Source organism: Stegostoma tigrinum, chromosome 15 (assembly GCF_030684315.1).
Source record: "Stegostoma tigrinum isolate sSteTig4 chromosome 15, sSteTig4.hap1, whole genome shotgun sequence".
In the NCBI taxonomy this organism is placed as follows: Eukaryota; Metazoa; Chordata; class Chondrichthyes; order Orectolobiformes; family Stegostomatidae; genus Stegostoma; species Stegostoma tigrinum.
Window position 1 is genome coordinate 21793765 of NC_081368.1, and position 27342 is coordinate 21821106.

Here is a 27342-nt window from a genome sequence, read left to right on the forward strand (position 1 = left end):
TGGGCATTTAGGGATGACTAATAAATGCTGGCCAGGTCAAGGAGAACTAATAAACTGGGTATGGATATTCTGGTATTGAAGAATCCAACACGCATTTAAATTACTTCCTCCTTCTCTCTGTGCAAGAGTGATGTATTGTACATTAGCGTGAGTTAGCTTATTTCATAAGTGAACCCAATGATCAATGATGGTTTTGTATCATATTCACAGAATCCCTACAGTGTGGAAACAGGCCCTTCAGCCCACAAATCCACCCAGACCCTTGGTGCATCCCACCCAGACCTATTCCCCTACAACCCACCTAAACTACACAACCCTGAACACTATGGGCAATTTAGCATGGCCAATCCACCTAGCCTGCACATCTTTGGACTGTGGGAGGAAACCAGAGCACCTGGAGCAAACCCATGCAGACATGGGGAGAATGCTCTGAGCTGGCTGCATGCTTTAGAAAACTTTGCTGGTATCCGAGTACTTGTATCTATATTATTAACTTGCATTCTCTTCCAGTGATTAAGTTTGGTAGTTTTCTAACTGCTTGCTCATTGAATATCCCCTTCATCCTTCTCTGTCTTTGAAGAAAAGTGTGCTGTGTCTCAAAATGGTTAGACAGTTGGTAGCTTGGCAAGGCCATATGCATTTGCTTTACTAGCATAAGCTGTGCTGGTGATAATTAGTCTCTTGGTCTCAAATGAAAATGTAGCAATGTAATGTGCAAGTCCTGCATTGCTGTTTGACACTTCTATCATTGACTTGATAGTATATACCGTCTGTTCTGCCGGACTGTTTTAGAGTGAATAGTGGGGTAATTATGTGAAATGTACATACAGTGCATGTTTTGAAACAGTTTGTGGGTGTACTGTTATCTGTTGTCAGATACTATCTGATCCAGGAAGGTGAATGAATTGAAATTAGTGGCACTCATTGTGTCGATGACATCTATGCCCGTTATGTTGCTAAGTGATTGAACAATGGGAATTTAGAGAAGCAATTCATCACAAGGATGTAATCTTGCCGATCCACCATGAATAGGCCTGTTTTGTTTATCTCCAAGTAGTGATTGGAACATGGTGTGAATCTACAGGCTCCTTCCACCCGCTGGGGTTGACATTTTTCACATGCCTCTCATACATTCAGGAGTCACTGACCATCCTGATTCAGTCCTGGCCCTGTACATAGATTCATGTGCGTCTTGTGTGTTTAATACAATATGCCCCTGGTATAACATAGTCTAGGTATAATGTTCTGCTTTGTCCTTGAAAATGGGTCGTTGTGATATACAACTCTACAGGTCATCATGAACAAATCTTCTCGAGCACTTTAATACTGTGTCAGGTCAGTCCTGGATAATGACCTTTTGCAACTCTTACTGTTCATCTCTGATAGTTGTTGTTTGCAACTGTTCACACTGGCTCTGACCAAGGTGCCACCAACCAATCTTGAAAATGGCTTAAACTTCACCGTCTACAGCATCAGTGTGTTCATCGAAAGGAAATATCTTGGCCACGGCATGGGTTAGATAATCTGCTCAGTGTGTCAGATGTAATCATCCTGGTATTTGGTTTATAGCTCACTTCCAAATCTTTTCGTTACAGATTAATGACTGATTTGATTGCATCAAGTGTGGCCTGTTATACGTTGTGAGACAGTCTCTCGTAGGCCGTACCATGGAGGGCCAGTTGCTGAGGTAGAGGGCCTTAGGAAGAATAGCAGTAATATGTTGGCACTAGCTCCTCTATCAATTTCAGCTTCTAGTTTGTATTGTCCTGACTTTTCAAGAGTGACAATATCAATGATTGCATTGTGCTGTCAACAATATGTGAAATAAAACCCGAAAGAACTGCGGATGCTGTAAATCAAACAGCAATAGGTGAAGTTCATATATGACAATATGTGAAGTTTGCCCAAGTTCTGAAGTTTGCCTTTCACTGAAATGACCCTGCGCCTCATTAATGAGCAGCATTTGTTCACATTCTTAACACTTTGCTTGTTGTCAATGTTATGGTGTTAGACTGCTTCTTCGTCACCTGCGCTTAACTCTAAGATCTTGACCTTTGGAACTAGTTGTCCTGCACATATATACCCAATATCCCCTGGTGTCACATGCTTTACAGATATCAAGAAAAGCTGGACAGCTTGTGGGTAGTTATGACAGATCACATTTCTTACAAATTTTGTTGGTTAAGTGCACTTTCCAGACTGCAGCGATAACACAGCCCTCACTTCAAGCAGGTAATGCTAGCCTGTCACTACGGCATCATACTTGTGAGTATCATCAAGTAATGTGTCAATGTTATGGCCTCTCTTTTTTCCCAAAAGATCCTCCATTAAAGCCTTTAATTAGTGTGGCAATAATGACTAACTTCTGCTTTGGACTGGGACAGCTTGCCCCATATGATTATAACAGCATTTAGCTATGCATTCAGAGCATGGTGAATCATGGGGCAGGGATGAGCAGGATGTTGACATCCCCACTGTTATCTTAAGGTCAAAGGCAAGTGCTATGTTTAAAGGACTCATTGCCTAAAAACCAGGGGCATCACACGGGGTCTTGGGCTGTATCCAAATCTTCTGGTCCTTCTACTCCCAAACCACTCCCATCCTCAATGCCCAGCCATTCAGCACTTACTGGGGATGGTTCAGTAACTACCACAGGCACGCTTATAAGCTGCTCACGCACCCATCAGGAAAGCGTTCAATCCTTCCACCTGTCATCTGGGGAAAACTTCTCACAATCAAAGGTGGTTCAAAACAATAGCTCGAGGGCCATGACACAACAGTCCTCACTCTGACAGGAAAGCTGCTGAATTTGCTGGAGAGGTCTGGGAACTGAGCACATGTCAATGTAGAGACCAGAGTCTTATAGCAATCCAGTGGGAATTCCTCAAGTCTGCTGTTGACAAATGGGGGAATACACACGACTAATGCTCAAAGTGCTCTTGCTCAGTGGTTAGCACAGCTGCCGCACAGCACCAGGGACCTGGGTTCAACTCCACCCTCGGCTGACCGTCTATGTGGAGTTTGCATGTTCTCCCAGTGTCTGCGTGGGTTTCTGCCAGGTGCTCCGGTTTCCTCCCACAGTCCAAAGACGCGCAGGTTAGGTGGATTGGCTAAATTGCCCATCGGGTCCAGGGGTGTGTAAATTAGGTGGATTAGCCATGGGAAATGCAGGGTTACAGGGAAAAAGGTAGGGGAATGGTCTGGTTGAAATGCTTTTTGGAGAGGTGGTGTGGACTTGATGGGCCGATTGGCCAGTTTCCACACTATAGGGATTCTACGAAACCGTCAATTAATTATTTTTGTCCTCCACTGTAGGTCCTTGCAGTAAGTGAGGATGAAATGAGCTCCACAACTAATTGCAGTTACAGACTTGATGGCGCAAAAGGCCTCCTCTGTAATATATAATTCTATGATCCACCTCAAGCTCCATCCTTGAGGATTCAGAATCCTCAGAGGATGCATTGTCACTGTCACAGTACTCAAATGCCCCATCCACCAGTGCAAATACACTGGTCCTTTTGGATGTACATTTTAAATTAGACTTGGAACCAAAATCTGGTGAGCACATCACAGGGATGTGATAGAGGATGCGACAGCCAGGGTGTCTGATCCTCCAGGCCCCTGCTGACGTCCACCCAAATGCTGAGACTCTAGATTCAGTTGTAAGAGATCTAGTGGGGATACAGAGGCAGGCAGGGGAACACTGAAGAAAGATACCAAGTGCCTTGAGCAGACTATAACAAAAGGTGAGGGAGTGATTACTTTGTTAGCTTCATCACTCTATGGAAAAGGTTTTTGCAGCAGTTCTCACCTTGGGATACCTGTCTGCTAAACATGTGCGCGGACCTGCAGTCCATCACTCTGACTGCAACAAGGCACCTTGACCTCCCTTTGGTGCCCTTTCTCCTTGAGGAGTCAGGGCTGTGTCACAGGGGTGTACCTTGTACATGCAGAAAACATGCCATGACTGCAAATTCCACCACTCTGGCAGCATGCCTCCTGCGGTCAGTAGTGAACTTTAGAAAATCATTTGTCTTCCTGAACAGGGCAGTTGAGACCTCCCGGATGCAAATGCAAATGCCGAAGCTAAGGATAATTCTGATGATTCACAAGATGTATTGAGAAGAGACACGAGTGAAGAATTAAAGTGTTGTGGTCAATGTCACATAGTCATACAGCATAAGAACAGGCCTTATGGCACACCATTTCCATGCCAAATTGTGCCAAACCCATTTATCTGGCTGGACTCACCCTCCAAATGGAATTGAGGAGATGGTGGTGTGCTCCATTTTTCAGGGGCATGGCTCACTCCTGACTGTCCCTTACAATCGGAGGGCTTCTCAGCTCATTGAATAGACCATTCAGCGTCCTCGGGCAAGGTCTGTCTCCTAATCAACACCTCCTGGTGGTCAGACGTGTGACCCTGGCCAGCTACTGCTCCCTGGGCCTAGAATATCTAACAGTAAAGTGCCATCCCTAATACCTGTTGTGCAAGTTTACCTCTGCTTCCATGAAGCAGTTGACATCCCACCTCATGCGGAAGTGAAGAGTGCAGTTGACGCTACAAACAATCTTGAGACAGAATATCTCAAGGCCTTCTTCAACCAGGTCAACCTCAAGAGTGTGCTACCAAAATAACATCAATGCATTGCTCGTCCCACCAGAGGTCCAAACATTCTTGATGGTTGCTATGCAACCGTCAAGGATGCCCACCACTCCAAAACCCATCCGCAGTTTGGAAATTCAGCTCACAACATTGTGCTCCTCGTCTCGGTTTACAAGCAGGAACTGAAGTGTGAGAACCCAGTACAGAAAGTAGTGCGGTGTTGGTCTGAGGCACCAGAAGTGCTTCTGGGGGACTGGTCCACAGCCACAAACACAGCAGCTCACCTAAACGAGAATGCCACTACTGTGACAGACCTCATTAGTAAGTGCCTAGAGCACTGTGTGCCAAAGAAGTTAAACCAAATGTTCCCCAACCAAAAGCAGTATGGAGATCCACTCCATACTGAAGTCCAGGATTGAGAAGTACAGCTCAGGCAACCCTGACCTATACAGGAAATCCAGGTGCAACCTTTATAAAGCCATCAAAGATGCCAAGAGGCACTACCAACTAAGCTGGAGACCCAGACCAACCACATGGACACCTGTCACTTGTGACAAGGCTTACACGACATAACTAGCTACAAAGTAAAATCGAACAGAATCACAGAGATTAGTACTTCCCTATCCAATGAGTTCAATGTATTCTATGCTCAATTTGAACAGAGGGGCATTGAAACAATGTCACCTATCGCAGAAGCCTTCAGTGCATCTGTACCCACAGTCACTGCCGCAGACATTAGATTGGCCTTCTTCAGCGTGAATCTATGGAAAGTGACCAGCTCGGATGGAGTACTTGGCCATGCACTCAAATCCTGTGTGGGCCAGCTGGCAGGAAAATTCACTGACATCTTTAACCTCTCTTGATTACAATCTGAAGTCCCCACCTACTTCAAGAAGGCCACCATCATCCTGGTGACAAAGAAAAATCATGCAGTGTGCCTCCAGTGATTACCAACTGGTGGCTCTGTCCTCTGTAATTATAAAATGATTTGAGAGGCTCGTCACGGCTCACATCACCTCCAACATACCAAGCTGCCTTGACACCTTGCAATTCGCCTACTAGTGCAACAGGTTCACAGCAGACACTTGCCTGGCTTTACACTCATGCCAGAACGTCCGGATAACACGGATACCTAGGTCAGACACCTACTTATTGACTGTAGTTCTGCCTTTCAATACCACGATTCCAAACAAACTCACCTCTAAACTCCAAGATCTAGGTCTTAGCTGCCCCCTCTATAACTGGATCCTTGACTGTCTGACCCATAGACTGCAATCCGTAAGGATTGGCAACAACAGCTCCTCCACAATAATCCTCAACACTGCTGATCTGCAAGGCTGCATACTCAATCCCCTACTCTCCTCCTTATAGGCTCACAATTTCATGGCCAAATTCCACCCCACCTCCATTTTCAAGTTAGCTGATGACACCATTAGTGTAGGTCAGTTCTCAAACAGCAACAATACAGACTACAGTAAAGAGATCGAGTGCTTAGCAACATGGTGTAAAGACAGCCATCTCTCCACCAATGTCAGCAAAACAAAGGAGCTGGTCATTGACTTCAGGAAGTGGAGTGGAGGGCATGTCTGCATCAATGGTGCTGAGATGGACATGATTAACAGCATCAAATTCCTGGGAGTGATGAACACCAACAATCTGTCCTGGTTCACCTACATTGAAAGGACAGTCAAAAAAGCCCAATAATATTTCAACTACCTCAGGAGGCTAAGGAAATACAACATTTCCACAAGGACTTTTACCAATTTTTACGGGTGCACCACTGGAAGTGTTCTATGTGGATGCTTCACAGTGCGGTATGGCAACTGCTCTTCCCAAGACTGCAAGAAATTACAGAGTTGTGAACACCATTCAGTCTGTCACGTAAATCAGCCTTCCATCCACTGACTCTATCTGTAGATCCCACTGCCTCGGGAAAGCAAATGACATAATCCAAGACTCCCCCCAAACTGGTTATACTCTCTTCCACCCTGTTCCATTGGTAGAAATATAGAAGTTTGAAAACATGTACAAATAGATTCAAGAACAACTTCTACCCCACTGTTATCAAACTTTTAAATAGATCTCTTAAACGTTAATTCTGGTCTCTCTCTCTCTCTGCACCTTCCCTGAGGCTGTAACACTGTATCCTGCACTCACTTCTGCTACCCTAATGGGCTTTGTATGGTAGAATTTACAATCTACAAGCTACACCTTTCCACTGTACCTCAGTACGTGACAACAACAAATCAATGAATTAATATCTGCTCTTAGTCTACAGTCTACTACACCCTGCCATGTTACGTGCTTGTCCAGATGCTTATTAAATGTTGCTAGAGTGTTTGTATCCACTTGTCTTCACTTTCACCAAGCCCATCCTGACCCTAATGCTACCTGCTTTCCAAGCCAACTTTCCACAGCTTTCTGAGATTGCCCCTTTCCATGAATCCATGTACTGCCCAACCATGATCCACGAATGTCCACCCTACAACACCCAATTCTCCCCTTTCATCGTCACTATTCTATCCACTACCCAGTAACATCAGTTTAGCTCCCACAGTGAACATTACTGACCCAAACATTGAGGATCATCTCTCTTGCTCCCTGCCTGGAAAGCAAGTCCTGCCCACTTCGAGCAGTATCACACTCATTACCTTGGTTCCTTCCTTATTCATCTTGCCCCAGGATATCCTCTCCCCCTCTACCTCAGGCACCATGCCCTCCTTCTCCCAATATCGTCTCCTTCCAATAATAGAATCTCAGCCCCCTTACCTGATGTGCAGTCTTACTTGGACTGTCACAACATCCTGGATAGGTGGCCTCCCCACTCTATGCCCCTTTGGACGGCCTCACTTGATCTCATTCAATGCCATGGCGCCCAACAATCATGAGGCAATGTCAGTTCCGTATGACCCTGCCTGCTGCACACCGCTGATACACAGTCAGGTACCTGGAGGCAATTATTGCTCACTTGCAGATAACTTAATTGAAAAAGGTAACTTAATTCAGGCCTTTTAATGAGCATGCATGACATGGAAAACGTCTTCCTGGTGCCTTCCACCGAGTAATGTGACCAGCCTTTAAAGTTCAGCAAACTTAATTTCAAACTTTCACCTCACCACTGGGAAGCTGGTTTTTGCTCAGGTGCACAATAAGGTTATCGTGCTTGCCTTGTTTCCTGCTCCTGGGAACAAGATTCCACATAAAGTGATTTAATTACTGTCCCACCAGACCACCCAGTGCCTCCTTCCACTACATATTTTTTTAAAAAATAATTCATTGTCCTACTGAGAAAATGAATACTTATTTAAAATTTTTAAGACAGTTTACTTCCTCCATTTGCGACAAAATTGAAAATTTATCCAAGGTTGAATTAAATAGACTGTTAATTACTATATCCTATTGTAAACATTTGACAGTTGTAAGACATATATTGGTACACTTTAACTAAATCAAACAGATGTTTTAAAAAGCGTTTTGCACACCGTTTAGGGAACTGAGAGGGTTACTGTTGTAGGGTTAGGGCCACAGAAATCTCAAACTGTTGTACAAATGTAGCAGTAACATTTACACAAAAGGGGATTTAAAAAAAAACAAGATGAAATTCTGTATTTTGACTGAAAAGTAGTATTGGGGAATGGAATATTTTTCTTTCAAAGTTACCTAGAGCCACTTTCATTTCCCACGGTAGATGCAGCACACTCCATTATGGAGTAAAACCCTTCCTTCTCCTTTGTTTGTAAATTACCACCTCAGGACAATACTGCAACATCCAATTTTGACAAAAGCATTGCTATTCGCTCCACTCACTGTTTCCCCTCCACAACTGACACATTTTGCCAATTAAATGCCAGGCAAGAGACTATCAATCCTCAAAAAGAATCCTCCCACCCAGCAGAGAGGCACACAACCATCACATCATCAGCCCCATCGTCATTCCAATCACATTTCTTTTCCTTCATAAGCAATGTTTGTTTTTACACTAAAGCACTCTGAAATAAAAGTATACAATGGAAACGTTCATTTCTGCATCTAAAACATTCATGGATGCTCTGCAGTGATTGTAATGAGGTCATTCAGATGGACCTCATAGGATAGAAGTCACCTTCTCAGGACTGTTAATCTGGTCCAATCAGGGAACTCGGGCTGACAGAGGCTCTGTTCACTCTGAGCTGGTTCTGAGAAAGCCAGATCAGTATTGAGTACCATGTGCATGTAAATAAAGGGTGACTTGGTGAAAGGATACCAGCCTCTGTCGAGTTATTTCAGCTCAAATTCCACCATGACAGACAGCAAAGTGAATACAATATTAATAAATTCAAATTTTAAAAAACCCTACCAGTCTTTTGCAGATACCCAGCTTCCAAGGGATCTCTTGATAAGCTAAGTTCAGTTACAAATGACAGGAAATCAATAGAAGTTTTAACATCCCATATGGACATTTACAGTATGTGAAAAAGCAAATCCTTCTGTATCAGGTATGCAACAGTTCTTTTCCTAAAAGTCTCACCAGAGATAAAGGAGAGAGAAAAGATCTGAAATAGATCAGATGTAACTGTTTTTATGCTGCAAGTTAAGCTGCTACTGAATTACAAATTCTAACATGGCATAGACACTTGAGTTCAGTGGTGTCAGTTCATGTGATCTGAGTAGCTTGATATGCTTTAAATCACACTGCCCTACATCTATCTGAACAATATTATAACCTGGGGTTGTAATAATAATAGCCCAACGTGACTTGAAACAGGTATGTGTCATTCACATATGTACTGTGTTAATATCTCTGACCTATTTAACATTGATGGGGTGAGACTCAATACCAACTTTTATAATTTACAGTAAGATGAACATACAAGGAAGAATCACTTTGATCAATCAGCACAACTTTGAAATAATGATAAAATGTAAAGACTATGCTATGCTTCCCCATATCAGTGGGCTACCTTACACTATTTAAACCAGAAATGTGTATCATCAATAGCCACAGGTGAGGTGCTGGAAGCCTGGAGGTTGGCTAACGTGGCACCACTATATAAGAAAGGTGGTCAGGAAATATCAGGGAACTATAGACCGGTGAGCCTGACATCGGTGGTCAGCAAGTTGTTGGAGGGAATTCTGAGGGACAGTATTTACATGCATTCAGAAAGGCAAGGACTGATTAGGGATAGTCAGCGTGGCTGTGTGTGTAGGAAATCGTGTCTCATTAACTTGATTGAGTTCTTTGAAGAAGTAACAAAGTGATTGATGAGGGCAGAGAGATGGATGTGATCTATATGGGCTTCAGTAAGGCGTTCTACAAGGTTCCTCAAGGTAGTCTGGTCATCCAGGTTAGATCATATGGAATACAGGGAGAACTAGCCATTTGGATACAGATATAGTGGGAACTGCAGATGCTGGAGAATCCAAGATAACAAAGTGTGGGGCTGGATGAACACAGCAGGTCAAGCAGCATCTTAGGAGCACAAAAGCTGATGTTTCGGGCCTAGACCCTTCATCAGAAAAGGGGGATGGGGAGAGGGTTCTGAAATAAATAGGGAGAGAGAGGGAGGGGGGCTGAAGATGGATAGAGGAGAAGATAGGTGCAGAGGAGAGTATGGGTGGGGTGGTAGGGAGGGGATAGGTCAGTCCGGGGAGGACGGACAGGTCAAGGGGGACAAATGAGGTTAGTAAGTAGGAAATGGAGGTGCGGCTTGAGGTGGGAGGAAGGGATAGGTGAGAGGAAGAACAGGTTAGGGAGGTGGGGACAAGCTGGGTTGGTTTTGGGATGCAGTGGGGGAGGGGAGATTTTGAAGCTGGTGAAATCCACATTGATACCATTGGGCTGCAGGGTTCCCAAGCAGAACACCTACGCTTGGTTCGCAGTAAACAAGTGCACCTCCCAGTCGCGAACCATTTCAACACCCCTCCCATTCCTTAGACCACGTCCATCCTGGGCCTCCTGCAGTGCCATAATGATGCCACCCGTAGGTTGCAGGAACAGCAACTCATATTCCGCTTGAGAACCCTGCAGCCCAATGGCATCAATGTGGATTTCACCTGCTTCAAAATCTCCCCTCCCCCCACTGCATTCCAAAACCAGCCCAGCTCGTCCCCGCCTCCCTAACCTGTTCTTCCTCTCATCTATCCGCTCCTTTCACCTCAAGCCGTACCTCCATTTCCTACCTACCAACCTCATCCTGCCCCCTTGACCTATCCGTCCTCCCCGGACTGACCTATCCCCTCTCTACCACCCCACCCATACTGTCCTCTGCACCTATCTTCTCCTCTATCCATCTTCAGTCCGCCTCCCCCTCTCCCCCTATTTATTTCAGATTCCTCTCCCCATTCGCCAACTTTAGGTACATTTAAGTCGTCATTGGATAAGCATATGGACGTACATGGAATAGTGTAGGTTAGATGGGCTTCAGATTGGTATGACAGGTCGGCACAACATCAAGGGCCGAAGGGCCTGTACTGCGCTGTAATGTTCTATCCCCCTTTTCTGATGAAGGGTCTAGGCCCGAAACGTCAGCTTTTGTGCTCCTAAGATGCTGCTTGACCTGCTGTGTTCATCCAGCCCCACACTTTGCTAACTTGGATGCAGAACTGGCTTGAAGATTGAAGACGGAGGGTGGTGGTGAAGACGGAGGTCTGTGACCAGTGGTGTGCCACAAGGACCAGTGCTGGGTCGACTGCTTTTTGTCATTTATGTGAATGATTTGGATGTGAACATGCAAGGTATGATAAGTAAATTTGCAGATGACGCCCAAATTGGGGTGTAGTGGACAGTGAAGAAAGTTACCTCTGGAGTACAAAGGGATCTCATTCAGATGGACCAAAGGGCTGAGGAGTGGCAAATGGAGTTTAATTTCAATAAATGTGAGGTGCTGCATTTTGGAAAGGAAAATCAAGGCAGGTAAGATACAGGAGAGTGTTATTAAATTTAGGGACCTTGGACTGCAGGTTCATAGTTCTCTTTCACAAAGCCTGTATCAAGCTTTTAATCAAAACTAACAACCCCTTACTGAAGAACAAAATCCAACTATCAAACTTGGTCATGTTCCGTGCTGAGCTAAAATCTCCAGAGTTGTAGTGATGAAAATGAACAATTTGCTTAAAATGATAAAGTACTTTTCATTGTCACCATTTCAAGATGCTTATCTGAAATCTTCAGTTACATTTCCCAGCCCTAAAACCTTGTGACTTCAGCTGTTCAAGAGCTTAAGCTTAGCACAAGTAGCATTTGAATCAGTTCCCATTATCACTAGCATTTGAATAAGTCAGTATAGGCAATGATCATGAATTAAAACAAATTTGTAAACTTCTTTTAACACTGATGTTCAAAACATATAAATAGGAGGAACGCAATGATTTGTTTTGTGCATATTTGTTTTGTGTGTAAATTATAAATGCCTAAACCTGTACTGTGATCCACAAAAGTAAAGAACTGTGAAAACTTGTGTAGAGTTTGCGGTTTATTTGGACTTCCAGATGATTTTCAACTAAGTCCCACATAAGACATTAATCTATAAAATTAAAGCTCATGGGATAGGGGACAGCGAATTGAGATGGATAAAAAATTGATTAGCAGAAGGGAAACAAAGAATAGGAATAAATCAGTCTTTTTCTGCATGGTAGGCAGTGACTAGTGGCGTATTGCAGGGATTGGTACTAGGACTCCAGCAATTCACACTATATGTGAATGATTTAGATGAGGGAACTATATGTAATATCTTAAAGTCTTGCAGATGACACAAAACTAGGTGAAAGTGTGAGCTGTGAGGAGGATGCAGGGATGTTGCGGTGTGATTTGCAGTGTGAGTGGGCAAATGCATGGCAGATGCAGTATTAGATTAGATTCCCTACAGTGTGGAAACAGGCCCTTTGGCCCAACAAATCCACACTGCCACTTGAAGCATCCCACCCAGACCCATCCCCCTATAGCCCACACACCCCTGAACACTACGGGCAATTTAGCATGGCCGATCCACCTAGCCTGCATGTCTTTGGACTGTGGGAGCAAACTGGAGCACCCGGGAGGAAACCCACGCAGACACGGGGAGAATGTGCAAACTCCACACAGACAGTCACCCGAGGCTGGCATCGAACCCGGGTCCCTGGCTCTGTGAGGCTGCAGTGCTAAACACTGAGCCACCATATAATGTGGATAAAAGGGAGGTTATCCACTTTGGTACTAGAAATAGGAAGGTGGATTATTATTTGAGTGTGTGTAAATTGAGAGAGGGGAATGTACAACAAGACCTGGACGTCTTCATGCACCAGTTGTTGAAAGCATGCAGGTACCGCAGGCAGCAAAGAAGGCAAACTTTAAGTTGGTCTTCATAGTGAGAGGATTCGACTACAGGAACAGGGGGGTCTTGTTACGATTATACAGGACATTGGTCAGGCCACATGTGTAATATTGTAGGCAGTTTTGGTCTCATTATCTGAGGAAGAGTGTTCTTGTGTTTGAGGGAGGGCAGCAAAGATTTGCCAAATTGATTCCTGGAATGGCACCACTGATGTATAAGGCAAGATTGAGTCAGTTAGGATTTAGTTCGCTGGAGTTTAGAAGAAAGAGGGTGGATCTCATAGAAACCTCTGAAATACTAACAAGACTGGACAGTTTAGATACAGGAAGATGTTTCTGATGGTGGGGAGTCAAGAACCGGGGGTCATAGTTTAATGATAAAAGGTAAACCTTTTAGGACTGAGATATGGAGAAATTTCTTCACCCAGAGAGTGGTGAGCCTGTGGAATTCACTACAAAAGTACGTGGTTATGGCCAAAGCATTATGTGTTTTCAAGAAGCAAATAGATATAGTTCTTGTGGCTAAAGGGATCAAGGGAAAATAGGGGAGGGTGGGATTACTGTATTGATCTCGATGATCAGCCATGATCATGTTGAATGGTGGAGCAAGCTAAAGGGGTTCAATCTTTTACTCCTATCTTCTAAATTTCAATGTTCTGTGTTTGTAGCTCTCTCTGTCTGTTATGATTAACTATTAGTGCTCACTCACCACTACAAAGATGTGCTCTGTGGTTTTTTTTATATGTCCACGTGACATACACCACAGACAATGGGCTACCTATTGAGTCAGGTGTATTGAGGCTTATTTTCAACATTGTTTATTTATATGGCTGAAAAATCACAGACTTGGACAGCTTGGGCTAAATGAAAATACTGTATGCATACTGACAATGCAATACATGCACAGCTGGCTGATTGAATAGACTACACTGACAGAGGTATAACACAGAGATTGACTGAATAAACCACATAGGTACCAAGGAAGGCAGCTGGAACTTTGACATTTATTGCTAAAGGAATAGAGAATAAAAGTAGGGGTGTATTGCTACAACTGTACATGGCATTAGTGAGTAGTAAACACAATTTTGGTCCCTTTCGGGAAATGTAATTGCATCGAAGGCAGTTCAGAGGAACCTCGCTAGAGAAGAGGGACTGTCTTCTGAAGGGAAATTGACCAGTTTTGACAACACCCCATGGAGCTTCAAAGAATGAGAAGAAATCTAGGGAGGCTGTGAATTTAGTCTGAAGGGAAAAAAGAAGCTAATGTAAGGTTTAGGAAGCTAAAAGCGGACAGGGCCTGTGAGGAATGTAAGGAAAGCGACAAGTATTCAAGCAGAGAATTAGAAAGGCAAGAACGGGCCATGAAATGACCTTGGCAAGTCGGGTTAAAGAGAATCCCAAGGCATTCTATACAAACATTAAAAACAAGAAGGTAACTAAGGGAAAGGTAGGATTACTCAAAGATAAAGGATGGAACTTGTGCTTGGAGGCAGAGAATATGGGTGAGATCCTAAATGAGTACTTTGCATTGGTACTCACCCAGGAAAATGATATAGAGGATGGTGAGTTTAGTGTGGAGCATGCTAATATGCTGGGGTATTTTCAGATCAAGAAAGAAGTGGTACTGGATCTCTTCAAAGGCATTAAGGTGGATAAGTCACTGGGGGTTATTGACAGAGGCAAGAGAATAGATTGCTGGGGCCTTGACCAAGAGTTCTGGTTCCTCATTAGCCAACGAAGAGGTTCCGGCGGACTGTAGCTAATATTATTCCTCTGTTCAAGAATGGAAACAGGTAAATTCAGGAAACTACAAGCCAGTGAGTTTCACATCAGTGGTTGGGAGGGCTATTGGAGCAAATTCTTAGGAAGAAGAATTTTGTGCATTTGGAAAACCATGGCATAATTCGGGACAGTCAGCATGGCTTTGTGCAGGTTGGTTGGAATTTATCAAGGAGATGATGAAAGTGATTGATGAGGGTAGAGCAATGGATGTTGTTTATATGGACTACAGTAAAACTTTCCACAAGATCCCTCATGGTAGGCTCATCCAGAAGATTAAGATGCATGAGATCCATTGTGACTTAACCACATGGGTTCAGAATTGGCTTGCCCAGAGAAGACAGAGGGTACTGGTTGAAGGGTGTTTTTCAGGCTGGAGGTCTGTGACTAGTGGTATTCCACAGGAATATGTACTGGGACCTTTGCTGTTTATGAAATATACAAACGACTGAGGTAAAATTATAGATGGGTGGGTTAGTAAGTTTTGCAGACAATACAAAGATCGGTGGAGATGTGGATAGCGTGAAGGTTGTCAAAGAATACAGTGGGATATAGATCAGTTGCAGATATGGGTGGAGAAATGAGAGGTGGCGTTTCATCCGGGTAAGCATGAGGTGTTGCTCTTTGGGAAATGAAATGTGAATGAAAAGTATACAGTTAACAGCAGGACTCTGAACAGCATTGACGTACAGGAGGATCTTGGGGCTCAAGTCCACAACTCCCTGAAAGTAGCCATGCAAGTAGAGAGGGTGATAAAGAAGGCATTTGGCATGCTTGCCTTTATTGGCTAGGGAACTGAGCACAAGAGTCAAAATGTCATGTTGCAGCTACATAAGACTGGTTAGGCCACATTTAGAGTATTGTATTCAATTCTAGTTGCCACATTACAGGAAGGATGTGGAGCTTTTAGGGAGGGTACCGAAGGGGTTTACCAGAATGCTGCTTGAGTTAGAGGGCATGAGTTATAAGGCGAGGCTGGAAAAACTCGGGTTGTTTTCTCTTGAGCAGTGTAGGCTGAGGGGAGACTTGATTGAAGTCTATAAAATTATGAGATGTATAGATAGCATTGACGGTCAGAATCTTTTTTCCCTGGAATTGAAATGTCTAATAACAGGGGGCAAACATTTAAGGTTAGAGGGGGAAAGTTCAAAGTAGATGTGAGGGCCAAGTTTTTTTTTTACACAGAGTGGTAAGAGCCTGCAATGCCAGGAGTAGTGGTGGAGCCAGATATGATAGGGGCATTTAAGGGACTTTTAAATAGGCACATGAATATGCAAGCAATGGAGGGATATGAACCAAGGGCAGGCAAAAGGGATTAGTTTCATTTGGTGATAATGGGAACTGCAGATGCTGGAGATTCCAAGATAATAAAATGTGAGGCTGGATGAACACAGCAGGCCAAGCAGCATCTCAGGAGCACAAAAGCTGACGTTTCGGGCCTAGACCCTTCATCAGAGAGGGGGATGGGGGGAGGGAACTGGAATAAATAGGGAGAGAGGGGGAGGCGGACCGAAGATGGAGAGTAAAGAAGATAGGTGGAGAGGGTGTAGGTGGGGAGGTAGGGAGGGGATAGGTCAGTCCAGGGAAGACGGACAGGTCAAGGAGGTGGGATGAGGTTAGTAGGTAGCTGGGGGTGCGGCTTGGGGTGGGAGGAAGGGATGGGTGAGAGGAAGAACCGGTTAGGGAGGCAGAGACAGGTTGGACTGGTTTTGGGATGCAGTGGGTGGGGGGGGAAGAGCTGGGCTGGTTGTGTGGTGCAGTGGGGGGAGGGGATGAACTGGGCTGGTTTAGGGATGCAGTGGGGGAAGGGGAGATTTAGAAACTGGTGAAGTCCACATTGATACCATATGGCTGCAGGGTTCCCAGGCGGAATATGAGTTGCTGTTCCTGCAACCTTCGGGTGGCATCATTGTGGCAGTGCAGGAGGCCCATGATGGACATGTCATCAAGAGAATGGGAGGGGGAGTGGAAATGGTTTGCGACTGGGAGGTGCAGTTGTTTGTTGCGAACTGAGCGGAGGTGTTCTGCAAAGCGGTCCCCAAGCCTCCGCTTGGTTTCCCCAATGTAGAGGAAGCCGCACCGGGTACAGTGGATGCAGTATACCACATTGGCAGATGTGCAGGTGAACCTCTGCTTAATGTGGAATGTCATCTTGGGGCCTGGGATGGGGGTGAGGGAGGAGGTGTGGGGACAAGTGTAGCATTTCCTGCGGTTGCAGGGGAAGGTGCCGGGTGTGGTGGGGTTGGAGGGCAGTGTGGAGCGAACAAGGGAGTCACGGAGAGAGTGGTCTCTCCGGAAAGCAGACAGGGGAGGGGATGGAAAAATGTCTTGGGTGGTGGGGTCGGATTGTAAATGGCGGAAGTGTCGGAGGATAATGCGTTGTATCCGGAGGTTGGTAGGGTGGTGTGTGAGAACGAGGGGGATCCTCTTGGGGCGGTTGTGGCGGGGGCGGGGTGTGAGGGATGTGTCGCGGGAAATGCGGGAGACGCGGTCAAGGGCGTTCTCAATCACCGTGGGGGGAAAGTTGCGGTCCTTAAAGAACTTGGACATCTGGGATGTGCGGGAGTGGAATGTCTTATCGTGGGAGCAGATGCGGCGGAGGCGGAGGAATTGGGAATAGGGGATGGAATTTTTGCAGGAGGGTGGGTGGGAGGAGGTGTATTTGGTGGCATGTTCGGGACAACATCGTGGGCTTAAGGGCCTGTTCCTGTACAGTGCAGTTCATGTTCTATGTTCTCTCTAATTAAGGTTTATAAGATGCAAAAGGGGATTGACAAAAAAGGACGTAGAAAGGATGTTTCCTCCTGAGGGGACAACATAAAACGATAGGTCATAGTTTTAGGATAAGAGATAACAAATTTAGAAACAGAGATGAGGAGATATTGCTTCTCTCAAAGGGTGTGAATATGCATAGTGGATAGCGGTACATTGAGAAAATTTAAGGAGGATTTTTATTTAGTAATGGCCTGGAGGATTATGGAGAGTGGGCAGGAAAGTGTAGTTGAGGTTGATAAGAGATCAACCATGATCCTACTAAATGGCGGAGTAGACTCAAGAAGCTGATTTGCCTGCTCCTGCTCCTAGCTGTGTTCTCATAACTGCACTACATAGACAGGCCTTCGGAAAACAAGGTGGGTACCCTTATACTGGAGCGAATTTTTGGATGTTATGTAACCAACTTAAGGTACAGTGCAGTGTGGTCTGGTGGTAATGGCTTTCAGCTTTTCCTATTTCTGCAGATTGTAAAAAGGGCAGTCTTAATATAAATACGTTTTTTTTCCAATGTCCCCCCCAGTGCTAATCTTGTAACAGTGAGTATGGTTACAAGGCGGAACATTGAAGGTAGTCATTTTAGCCACACTTATACAACTTTTAAGTGAGAAAGCTAGAGATATTCCCGCAACAGTGCAATCTCTGACTCCGCATGTACAATACTATAAGATATCCACCAGCACACTATTTAAATATTAACAACAGTGAAATGATTCATTCATCTTTGCTTAGAGCTTTTTGAATAGTTAAATCATAACTCTATAGTTCGGTACATTTTGTGCAAAAATGTGCTTAAAGCTCAGCAGTTCTTAAAATGCACCATTAGCAGATACCACTATAACACTGCTCAAAATCGCTCTCATAAAACCAACTTTCTTAACAACTAGTCTAAAAAGTAACCACATCAGCTTGATGTGAACCTGTGTAATGCACAGTAATGTCTCATAAAATGATATACAAATTAGATACTGGAAGTTATTGTATTAATTCATGGGTGTTGCTGCTTGGACCAGCATTTACTGATATCACTAATTGCCTCTAGGTGATCTGCTTTCTTGAACTACTGCCTCTTGAACCACTGAGACATTGTTAAAAATATAAACCTGTTCAATCTTTTCTAATCAAAGTCCTGAAATAGGTGACAGGAATGATGAGAAGCTCATCGATTACAAGCACAGTACAGATCAGTTGGGCACTATGTTGTTGTGCCCTATATTTCATTTATATAGCAAAATAACGAAAGTTAGTGTTTTACCAGCTCAATGACTATGCAAGTTAGCACTGTAATATAACCTAATATTCATTGAATTTGATCAAAAAAACTGCAATTTTAGAAAAAAAAGTTTCCGCCATTACATTTGAGCAAGTATTTACGCTAGACTATCACACTATGGTCAGTGGTGACCCTAGTTGGTGGCTTTAAATGGAGAACGTTCCGAGAATCGATAAGCCATTGAGGCCATCACAGAAGCTGGATCCTGCCTTTCCATAAATGCAGGGATGCCTGCTGAGTTTCAGTCATTTATCCAGGTCACTGGAGGCACCGGTGGTACTGTTGCCCTGAGAATACAATTCTAATTTGCACACCTTAATACCACAGCAGTTACCCTCTCAGCTCCTAGACTGCTATTTGTGAATAGTTTTTTAAAACTTTAAAACATTTTCGGTATTTGATATGGGGATGGAAAATGCAGAGGTACAAAAGATAACAAATTTAAGAAAAATTTGAAAGGATTACCACGAACAATGCTAAAACAAAGAACTGTGAATGCTGGAAATCTGAAATATAAACAGAAACATCTGGTGAAACTCAGCAGATCTGGCAGCAACTGTGGGAAGAAAGCAGAGTTAATGTTTCCAGTCTTGTGACTTCTTCTTGCCTGACACCGCTGTAATGTGAATGCTGCTTGCTATTTATCAGCTTGAGCCTGGATCTGTCCGACCCTTGGCTGATATGGAGTTGGTCTGCCTCGCTATCTGAGAAGTCATGAAAGCTGCTGAACAGTACATGATCATCAGAACTAATTCCTACTTCTAACCTGATGAAAGATGGAATGTCATTGATGCAGCAGCTGAAGATTTTTCCACCCTGGGACTACATTCCTTTTCATTTCTCCTGCTGCTGAGCAAACCTCCAAGGTCCTGTGTGGCACCAGCTTCTGGAACTGGAAGTCAGCACATCCACGTGTCAGTCAATGTGTGCTGACCCTCTGAGAGGCTTAGCCAGAACACTGTTCTGGGAAGTCACGCAGAGATGGCCTCCGACAACAGGATGCCACTTTAAAAAGCATCGGTATGGAAACAGGAGTGGCAAACTGGCAGCAATGTCAGCTCATCTCCAAAAGGTGTTCTTCATTTTTCAACTTAAATTATAAAAGAATGGCAGTGTGCATTTGCACTGTCAAATCCAGTGTTCCTGTGTCAGCAGCCAAATCACAAACCGACAATCCCACTGCAAATTAAAGGACCAATGTGGTTAACTCTGAACTGCCCTTTGAAAAGGCCGAGCTATTCACTCAGTCGCATCTAAACATGGCAAAGTCTGAAGAAAGAAATGAAACCAGATGCATCACCTAGCAGCAATCAAGGCACCAGAAACAACAATAGAAAACACAATGACCACCTTCCTAACATATGGGGGCTTCTGCCACAACAGGGAGAACTGAGCCACTGACTTGTCAAACAACTGCCTGACACTGTGATACTCAGGGCATCATACCTTCCACAATATGTCCCAGACATTGCCATCATCACCCCTGAGTACATTCTGTCCCACTGGCAACACAGACTGACTCAAGGGTGGCAACACAATTCTATACAATCATGACAGAGTTGCCCTGGCAGTCCTCAACGCTAACTCTGGGCCCCATAAAGTCTCATGGCATGGAGAAGGAAACCTCCTGCTGATTATTACTTGCCTCCCCTCCCCTCAGCTGATAAATCAGTACTCCTCCATGTTGAACATCAAATACAAGATGCACTAAATTGGCTAGGGCACAGGGTTTACTATGGGTGTGAAACTTCAACATCCGCCACCAAGATTACAGCATTACAGATGATGGAGCAAGCTGCGTTCTAAAGGACATAGCTGGGTTTGTGGAAAGTGATGAAAGGGAAAAACATACATGACCATGTACGCACATATCTATAACTTACTAATAGGTCTGTCCACAACAGTAAATGAAAGAAATACAGATGCTATAAATCAGGGACAAAAACTGAATTTGCTAGAAAAGCTCAGCAGGTCTTGCAACATCTGTGGAGAAAAATCAGAGTTAACATTTCAGGTCCAGAGACCATTGTTCAGAGCAGATCTGAAATGTTAGTTCTGGTTTTTCTTCACAGACGCTGCCAGACCTGCTGAGCTTTTCCAGCAACTTCTGTTTTTGTTTCCGTTCATAACAGTATCACTTAGAGCGGCCACCACATAGTTTTGTAAAGATGTAGACTCACCTTCAAACTGCAAGATGCTCCTTCATGTTCTGTGGCATCACCATCATGCTGAATAGAATGGTTTTCAAACAGATTAATCACCTCAAGACATCAATTAGGATCTGTGGACAGTCAGCAGCAGCAGAACAGTATTCAAACATAATTTGCAATCTAGTCGACAGTCATATCCCCCACCATACCATTACCAACAAGCCAGGGATCAGCCTTGATTCAATGAAGAGTACAAGAGAGAATGCCTGGAACAGCACCATGCATTCCAAAAACATAAGGTGTCACCCTGGAGTAGCTACAACACAGGACTGCTTGTATAAGAAACTGTGGAACTAACACACGTAATACCAAGGTAAATAAATTTCACACCTAATGGAGCAGATCAAAGCTTTGTATACCTGCTACATCCAGTTGTAAATAGTGATGTAGAATTAAACAACTAGCTCGGGGTGGAAACTTCACAAATATCCCTATCCTCAATGATGAGTGAGCCCAGAACATCATTACTAGAGACAAGTCTTCAGGCAGAAATGCTGACTGGATGGTCCATTTTAGCCTCTTCCTGAGGTCTCCAGCATAACAGATGCCTGGATTCAGCTCCAAAAATAGAAATAGCTGGAAAAGGTCAGCAGATCTGGCAGTATCTGTGGAGAGAAATCAGAATTAACATTTTGGGACCAGTCATCTTTCCTCAGAACTGAGTTACGTCCCTCAGTTCTCAGTTCTGAGGAAGGGTCACTGGACCGGAAACATTAACTCTGATTTCTCTTCACAGATACTGCCACACCTGCTGAGCTTTTCTAGCAATTTCTATTTTTGTTTCTGATTTTTTACGTCCAAGTTCTTTAGATTTTTATCCAGGATTCAGCTAATTTGATTCATTCATATGATAATCAAGAAACAGCTGAAAGCTCTGGATGCTGCATGAGTAAAGGCCCTCAGAATGTTCTAGAAATTGTACTGAAGGCTTGTGCTCTCGAATTATCTGCATCCAATCTGTTCAGCACTGGCATCTACATGGCAATATAGAAACTTGACCAGACATGTCCGGTCACAAAAATTCAACCATGCCAATTACTGTGATTCAATCTACTCTCAATCATCAGCAAAGTGATGAAAGGTACATCAAGATAGTACTATCAAGCAGCACTCACTCAACAATAATCTGCTCAACAACACTGAGTTTGAGTTCCCACTCAGTTCCCAATGTCATCGCAGCCTTGGATCAAACATCGACAGGAAATTGAGGGGAAGTACGGGTAACAGCTCTGGATATCAAGCTAGCATTTGACTGAATGTGACATCAAGGATCCCGAGCAAAATCGGAGTCAATGGGAATCAGGGGAAGAAAATCCACTGGATGGAGTCACACCTCGCACAATGGAAGACAGCTGTAGTTGTTGGAGGTCAATCATCTCAACTGTTGGACATCCTGCTGTAGTTCCTCAGGCTGGTATACTTGGGCCAAGAATTTTGAGCTGTTAGATGTGTGATGTTTACAGAAGACTTGCAATGTTCATGGCCCATCAAATACTGAAGCAGTCCATCCCCAAATACAACAGGACCTGGGCATCATTCAGACTTGGGCTCATAAGAAATAAACAGTATTCATGCCACACATGTTCTAGGCAATGACTATCTGGAGAGAGGAGCCAATTGCTCTTTGAGATTCAATGACTTTATCGTTGTTGTACCACCCTCCGTTAACAGCCTAGGATTGCTACTAACCAGAAATTGAACTGGTTTGGCTGTAGTGTTTCGTGACTACAAGGGCAGGTCAGAGGCTGGAAGTGCAGCATGACTCCAATGCATACCCACTACTTCCATGGCACAAGTCAGGAGTCTGATGGAATATTCCCCACTTGCCTGGATGAGTGCAGCTTCAATAACATTGAAGAAGTTCAGCACCAGTGAGGGCAAAGCAACCTGTTTGATTGGCACCATATCCACCACTTTCAACACTGACTCTCTTCTCAAGGGCAACTAGGGATGGGTAATAAATGCTGGCCAAGTCAATGAGGCCCACGTGTCATAAGTGCATAAAAAAATTAAATCCAGTGTTGCATAGGTGCAACAATGTGTACCATCAATAACATGCACTGCAGCAAAGAACTGAGGATTCTTTGATAGTAGTTATCAAACCTGCAACCTCTATCAATTAGAAGAGCAAGGGCAGTTAATATGCGGGAACACTACCAAACTGCAAGTTCCCCTCTAAGCTTTACATGAACCTGACTTGGAAAGACATCATCATTCCTTCATTGTAAGTGAACAAAATCCTGTAACTCCCTCCGAAATAGTAACACGGGTGGACCCACACAATATGATCTGGAGTGGTTCAGGAAGGCAGCATAGAATCACTGTTTAAGGGCAGTTATGGATGGACAATAAATGTTGGATTAGCACATAGCACCAACAACTTATGAATGAATAAGAAAAACATTGAACAAGGGAATCTCACCGAGGTGAAGTAAGCAGATGCAAATGTACTTCAAGCTACCTAGCTTTTCAAAGCAGTGCCCATGTTATAATTGTTTCAAGTGTGAAAAATGGGGAAATAAAAGTTGATTTTTCTTCCAGTGATAGCTGTCGGCATTTTGACAATTGAATGCTTTAAACTCTGTTGCGTCCAACTTCATGAGCAAAATAGGAACCAACAGTAAAGGTGCTAAAGCATCACTGGCAACTTGCTGGCAAAGCACGTCAAAGATGCATGCACTGCATTATACATTGGTAACATAAGACTGTGATTCTCCATATGGTAAGTTATTGATATCAACCTCACCCATCAACTGCTTCTCTGTGGGGGGAAAAGGAACAGTCACACTAGAGATTTATGCCAAATTTCCCGAGATTGTTATTGCATGCCTCCCAAAAATCTAGCAGCAAAGGGAACACAAAAGGATAAACATGGCATTTCGGCAATCACAAAAGTTGAAGAAACCTTCAGAGATGACAGCCTTCACCTGGCATTTTCCACCAAACAAAGCCTTTGGGCAGAAACTTATCAGGGGTTTGAGTGACATGGGCTATTAGAAATCCTGCGAGGTCCATCGTGATTTTGGAAGCATCCTCCTCGAGCTTTTCACAAATGGCATGGCAAGTTGCTCACTTGGCAACAACGGGTTGGCAATTAAGGAGCATTGCTGCTTGTTGAACATCTTGCTAATGCCACAACTCACCTCATTAATATTCCGCTTCCTTTCTTAACAAACTTGCTCAATATTGAGAAAAGTGGATATGAAAAGCAGAGTGGGACCTGGCAGATTCAGCTCATAGCCTGCTCCAAATGACCTCCCTGTCGTGAATGATCCAGCTGCATCTCAATGCAATGATTCCAACTGCATCGTGGCACCTTTCCAATATAGGCTAGCATTGCAGGCCACACTGCAACTAGCATGGAAAAGATGCTGCAAAGACACTTGGTACGTAAGGGCAGCATCAAGCTGAAGTACTGGCTCTCTTAGCGCTCACATCATCCAAGCCTTGCCATGCCATGCCAATTAGTGCACTGGCAATTCAGTCAGAGCCAAACACCATCAGTACTGTTATTTTGTGGTGCTCCTTCACATAAACACCTGGACAAGCTGACCATGGTGCTTATCGGTGGGGATCTCTCCAGGATGGGGCTCATCTTGGCGAATGGCACATTGAAACGTCAAACTAACATTTACACCATGTGCAGGTGTCAGCAAAGCAAACCCTCTACATGTTCATTCAACCAAGCGGCCAAGTCAGAAAGAGGATGTGGGCTTATTCCCCAGTTAAGTCAAATGAGAGGCTGTTGGTCAATGGGTCCCAGCACCATTAGACCCTGCACAATTGGCACCACCAGCTGGGAGATTTGCTGTGGTTAGTTGTCTGCACAGTCAGGGGATCTGAACCATTGCAGTCCAACAAGTGAGCAACAGTCTGTCCTGTAAGGCCAGCACAAGCAGTCAGGGAACTGCATTCACAATAATTAGGGGTCTGCTCGGTCATGTGTGAGTCTGCTTGCCGAAGTCAGTCAGTGGTCTGATACAAAGAACAGTCCTCAGTGTCTGTCCATCACTTGTTGAGCAAAGTTCAAAGAGAGGTCAGGGGTCAGAGGGCAGATTTGGTGGTTGGAGGGAGCTCATCAGAAGGATGAATCAAGGGTTTGGGCAGGGGGGGAGCAGAGACATTTGCAGGAATGGAGATAAGGACGGTGATGTAAGGAACTCAAGATGAATGGGAGGTAAGTAGAAAAGAATCAAAGCTGGGTTACACAGGGGGAAGGAAGGGCAGCAGACATTAGTAGCAGTGACCGTCGTTGTACTGCTCCCACAACACAACAACTCCCCACCCCCGCCCCACTGTGGGAGCCCAGGATTCATGGAGCAGGAAGGACATTTGTAGGCAAAGTTAAGTGTGGTAGATCTCCATATGAGAGGGATACACTGAACTGTTCAAACTGAATTTGGGAATCTCATTACGTTAAGAACTCGGAGCAGGAATAGGCAATTCAGCCTCTAGAGCTGGTTCTACTATTTAATACAATCATAGCTAATATCATCTCACCTTCACTCCATTTTCCTGCCCTTTTTCCACAACCCCTCAAACTAGCAGTAATTAAAAATCTATCTCCTCCTTAAATTTACTCAATGTCCAACCTGCACACTGGAAATGCGAGATCCACAGATTCACGACCTTTGAGAGAAGTAATTTCTCCTCACCAACACAGAGATCACAAAAGGCCAAAGCTGGCTAAAGTGGAAGCAACAATTGTCCAACTTTCAGGGGTTCAAAAGCAAAGTTGCTGGACAAGCTCAGCAGATCTGGCAGCATATAGATTACAGAATCCCTACAGTGCAGAAACAGGCCCTTCAGCCCAAGTCCACACCGACTCTCAGGACATCCCACCCAGACCAATCTCCCTGTAACCCACTTAATCTACACATCCTCAACACTATGGGCAATTTTCCGTGGCCAATCCACCTAGCCTACACATTCTTGGACTGTGGGAGAAAACCACAGCACCTGGGGGAGACCCATGCAGACATGGGGAAAAGGTGCAAACTCCACACAGACAGTCATTCAAGGGTGGAATTGAGCCCAGGTCCCTGGTGCTGTGAGGCTGCAGTGCTAACCAATGAGCCACCATACTGCCCCACAGGTTGTTGCAGGGTAAGAAATGGACAGCAGTTTGAGATAAAGTGAAATTATGAGGGGTAGCTCATTTCAACAGTCTGGTTTGAAGGTGACAAAGGCATGGATGAAATTTTCGGAGAATGTAGAATAAAGCTGTGCTGTCTCAACAGTAAGAAAGCCGTTCCTCAGATTAAGGGACCAAAATTGCAGTACTCAAGGCGTGGCCTCACCAAGGCCCTGTGTAACTGCAGTAAAATTCAAATCGTCTCGCTATGAAGGCCAGAATGCCACTAGCTCTCCTCACCGCCTACTTGCACCTGCATGCCAATCTTTAGTAACTGTTCCAACATGACATCCAGGTGTTGTTATACCTCATCTTTTCCTGAACAGCCACCATTCTGATAATAATCTGCCTTCCTGTTTTTGCGACCATATGTGAAGGGAAAAACGGAGTTAATACTTCAGGTCCAGCGATCTTTCCTCAGGACCCTTTCAAGGGTTCTGTGTGAGCCACACAACTTTGCTTCATCATATGTCATCTATCTATAATGTTGGCCTGTGCTGAACCCAGTGAGAAGTTGAGTGTTTGATGTGGCCCAGGGTAGGTAGGATGTCACAGTGTTATAGACATTCTATTTACAATGATGTTGGATGCTGGGGAACAGGGGGAACAAGAGCAGCTTTCTGAACAGGAGGCCGAGAACAGCGAGGAGGGAGAAGTTGTTGTTGCATTGGGCGCCATGAGGCAGGCAGAATCTCATTGCGCACCCACTCCTTAGAGATAGCAGCTGGGTGCAGCAGGCAATCACAGACTGTAGGTTATTCTTTGCTCATAAGGCCAAAATCTGGTTTGCACTGTCAAGGTGAACTTCAGCTTTTTGTTTGTGTTCCCTTTTCCTTCCTCTGAATGAAAGTTCATGACTGCATTTGTCCGATTCCTTGCCTGTGTGTGATATTCCCTAACTGGCCAATGACAAGTCGCAGGTCTACAGGGGGCATTGGGGACAGGGTAGCACAGATCCCTCCAAGGTGCACAGATGAGATGTAGCTATAAACAGATAAAGTGTGTAGTGTGACGGCAAAGCCATGACTAGGGTGACAGAATCGGGAGGTATGTACAAAGGAGCAGCTATGTGCCATGGGCAGCATGGCTTCAGGGCTGTAGTACTATACCTTGCCAGCAAGGGGATTGCCAATGCTAGTCTGGGTGCACAGCGCCTTATAATGATGGCAGACACACAAGTGATGCCAGTCTTTCAGCAAATATCTGCTGAGTGGTGAGTAGTTTTGGGAATGAAGCATGGCAAGTTAAGGCTCAAACTGGGAATGTGAGGGAAGCCATAGG

General features: G+C 44.5%; 1 protein-coding gene across 6 annotated transcripts in view; it reads right to left on the reverse strand.

Moving 5' to 3' along the window:
* Positions 1-27342, reverse strand: part of nexmifb (neurite extension and migration factor b) — a 266291-nt gene that overhangs the window by 75961 nt on the left and 162988 nt on the right. Inside the window, exon 2 of one of the 6 annotated variants that reach the window (XM_059651369.1) lies at positions 20898-20945. The exons of 4 other annotated variants lie outside the window; for them this stretch is intronic. The gene's annotated coding sequence lies outside the window, so the exon portion shown is untranslated. Of the gene's footprint in view, positions 1-20897; positions 20999-27342 lie in introns of all 6 variants that reach the window. One more of the 6 variants, XM_059651368.1, reaches the window with a different exon arrangement.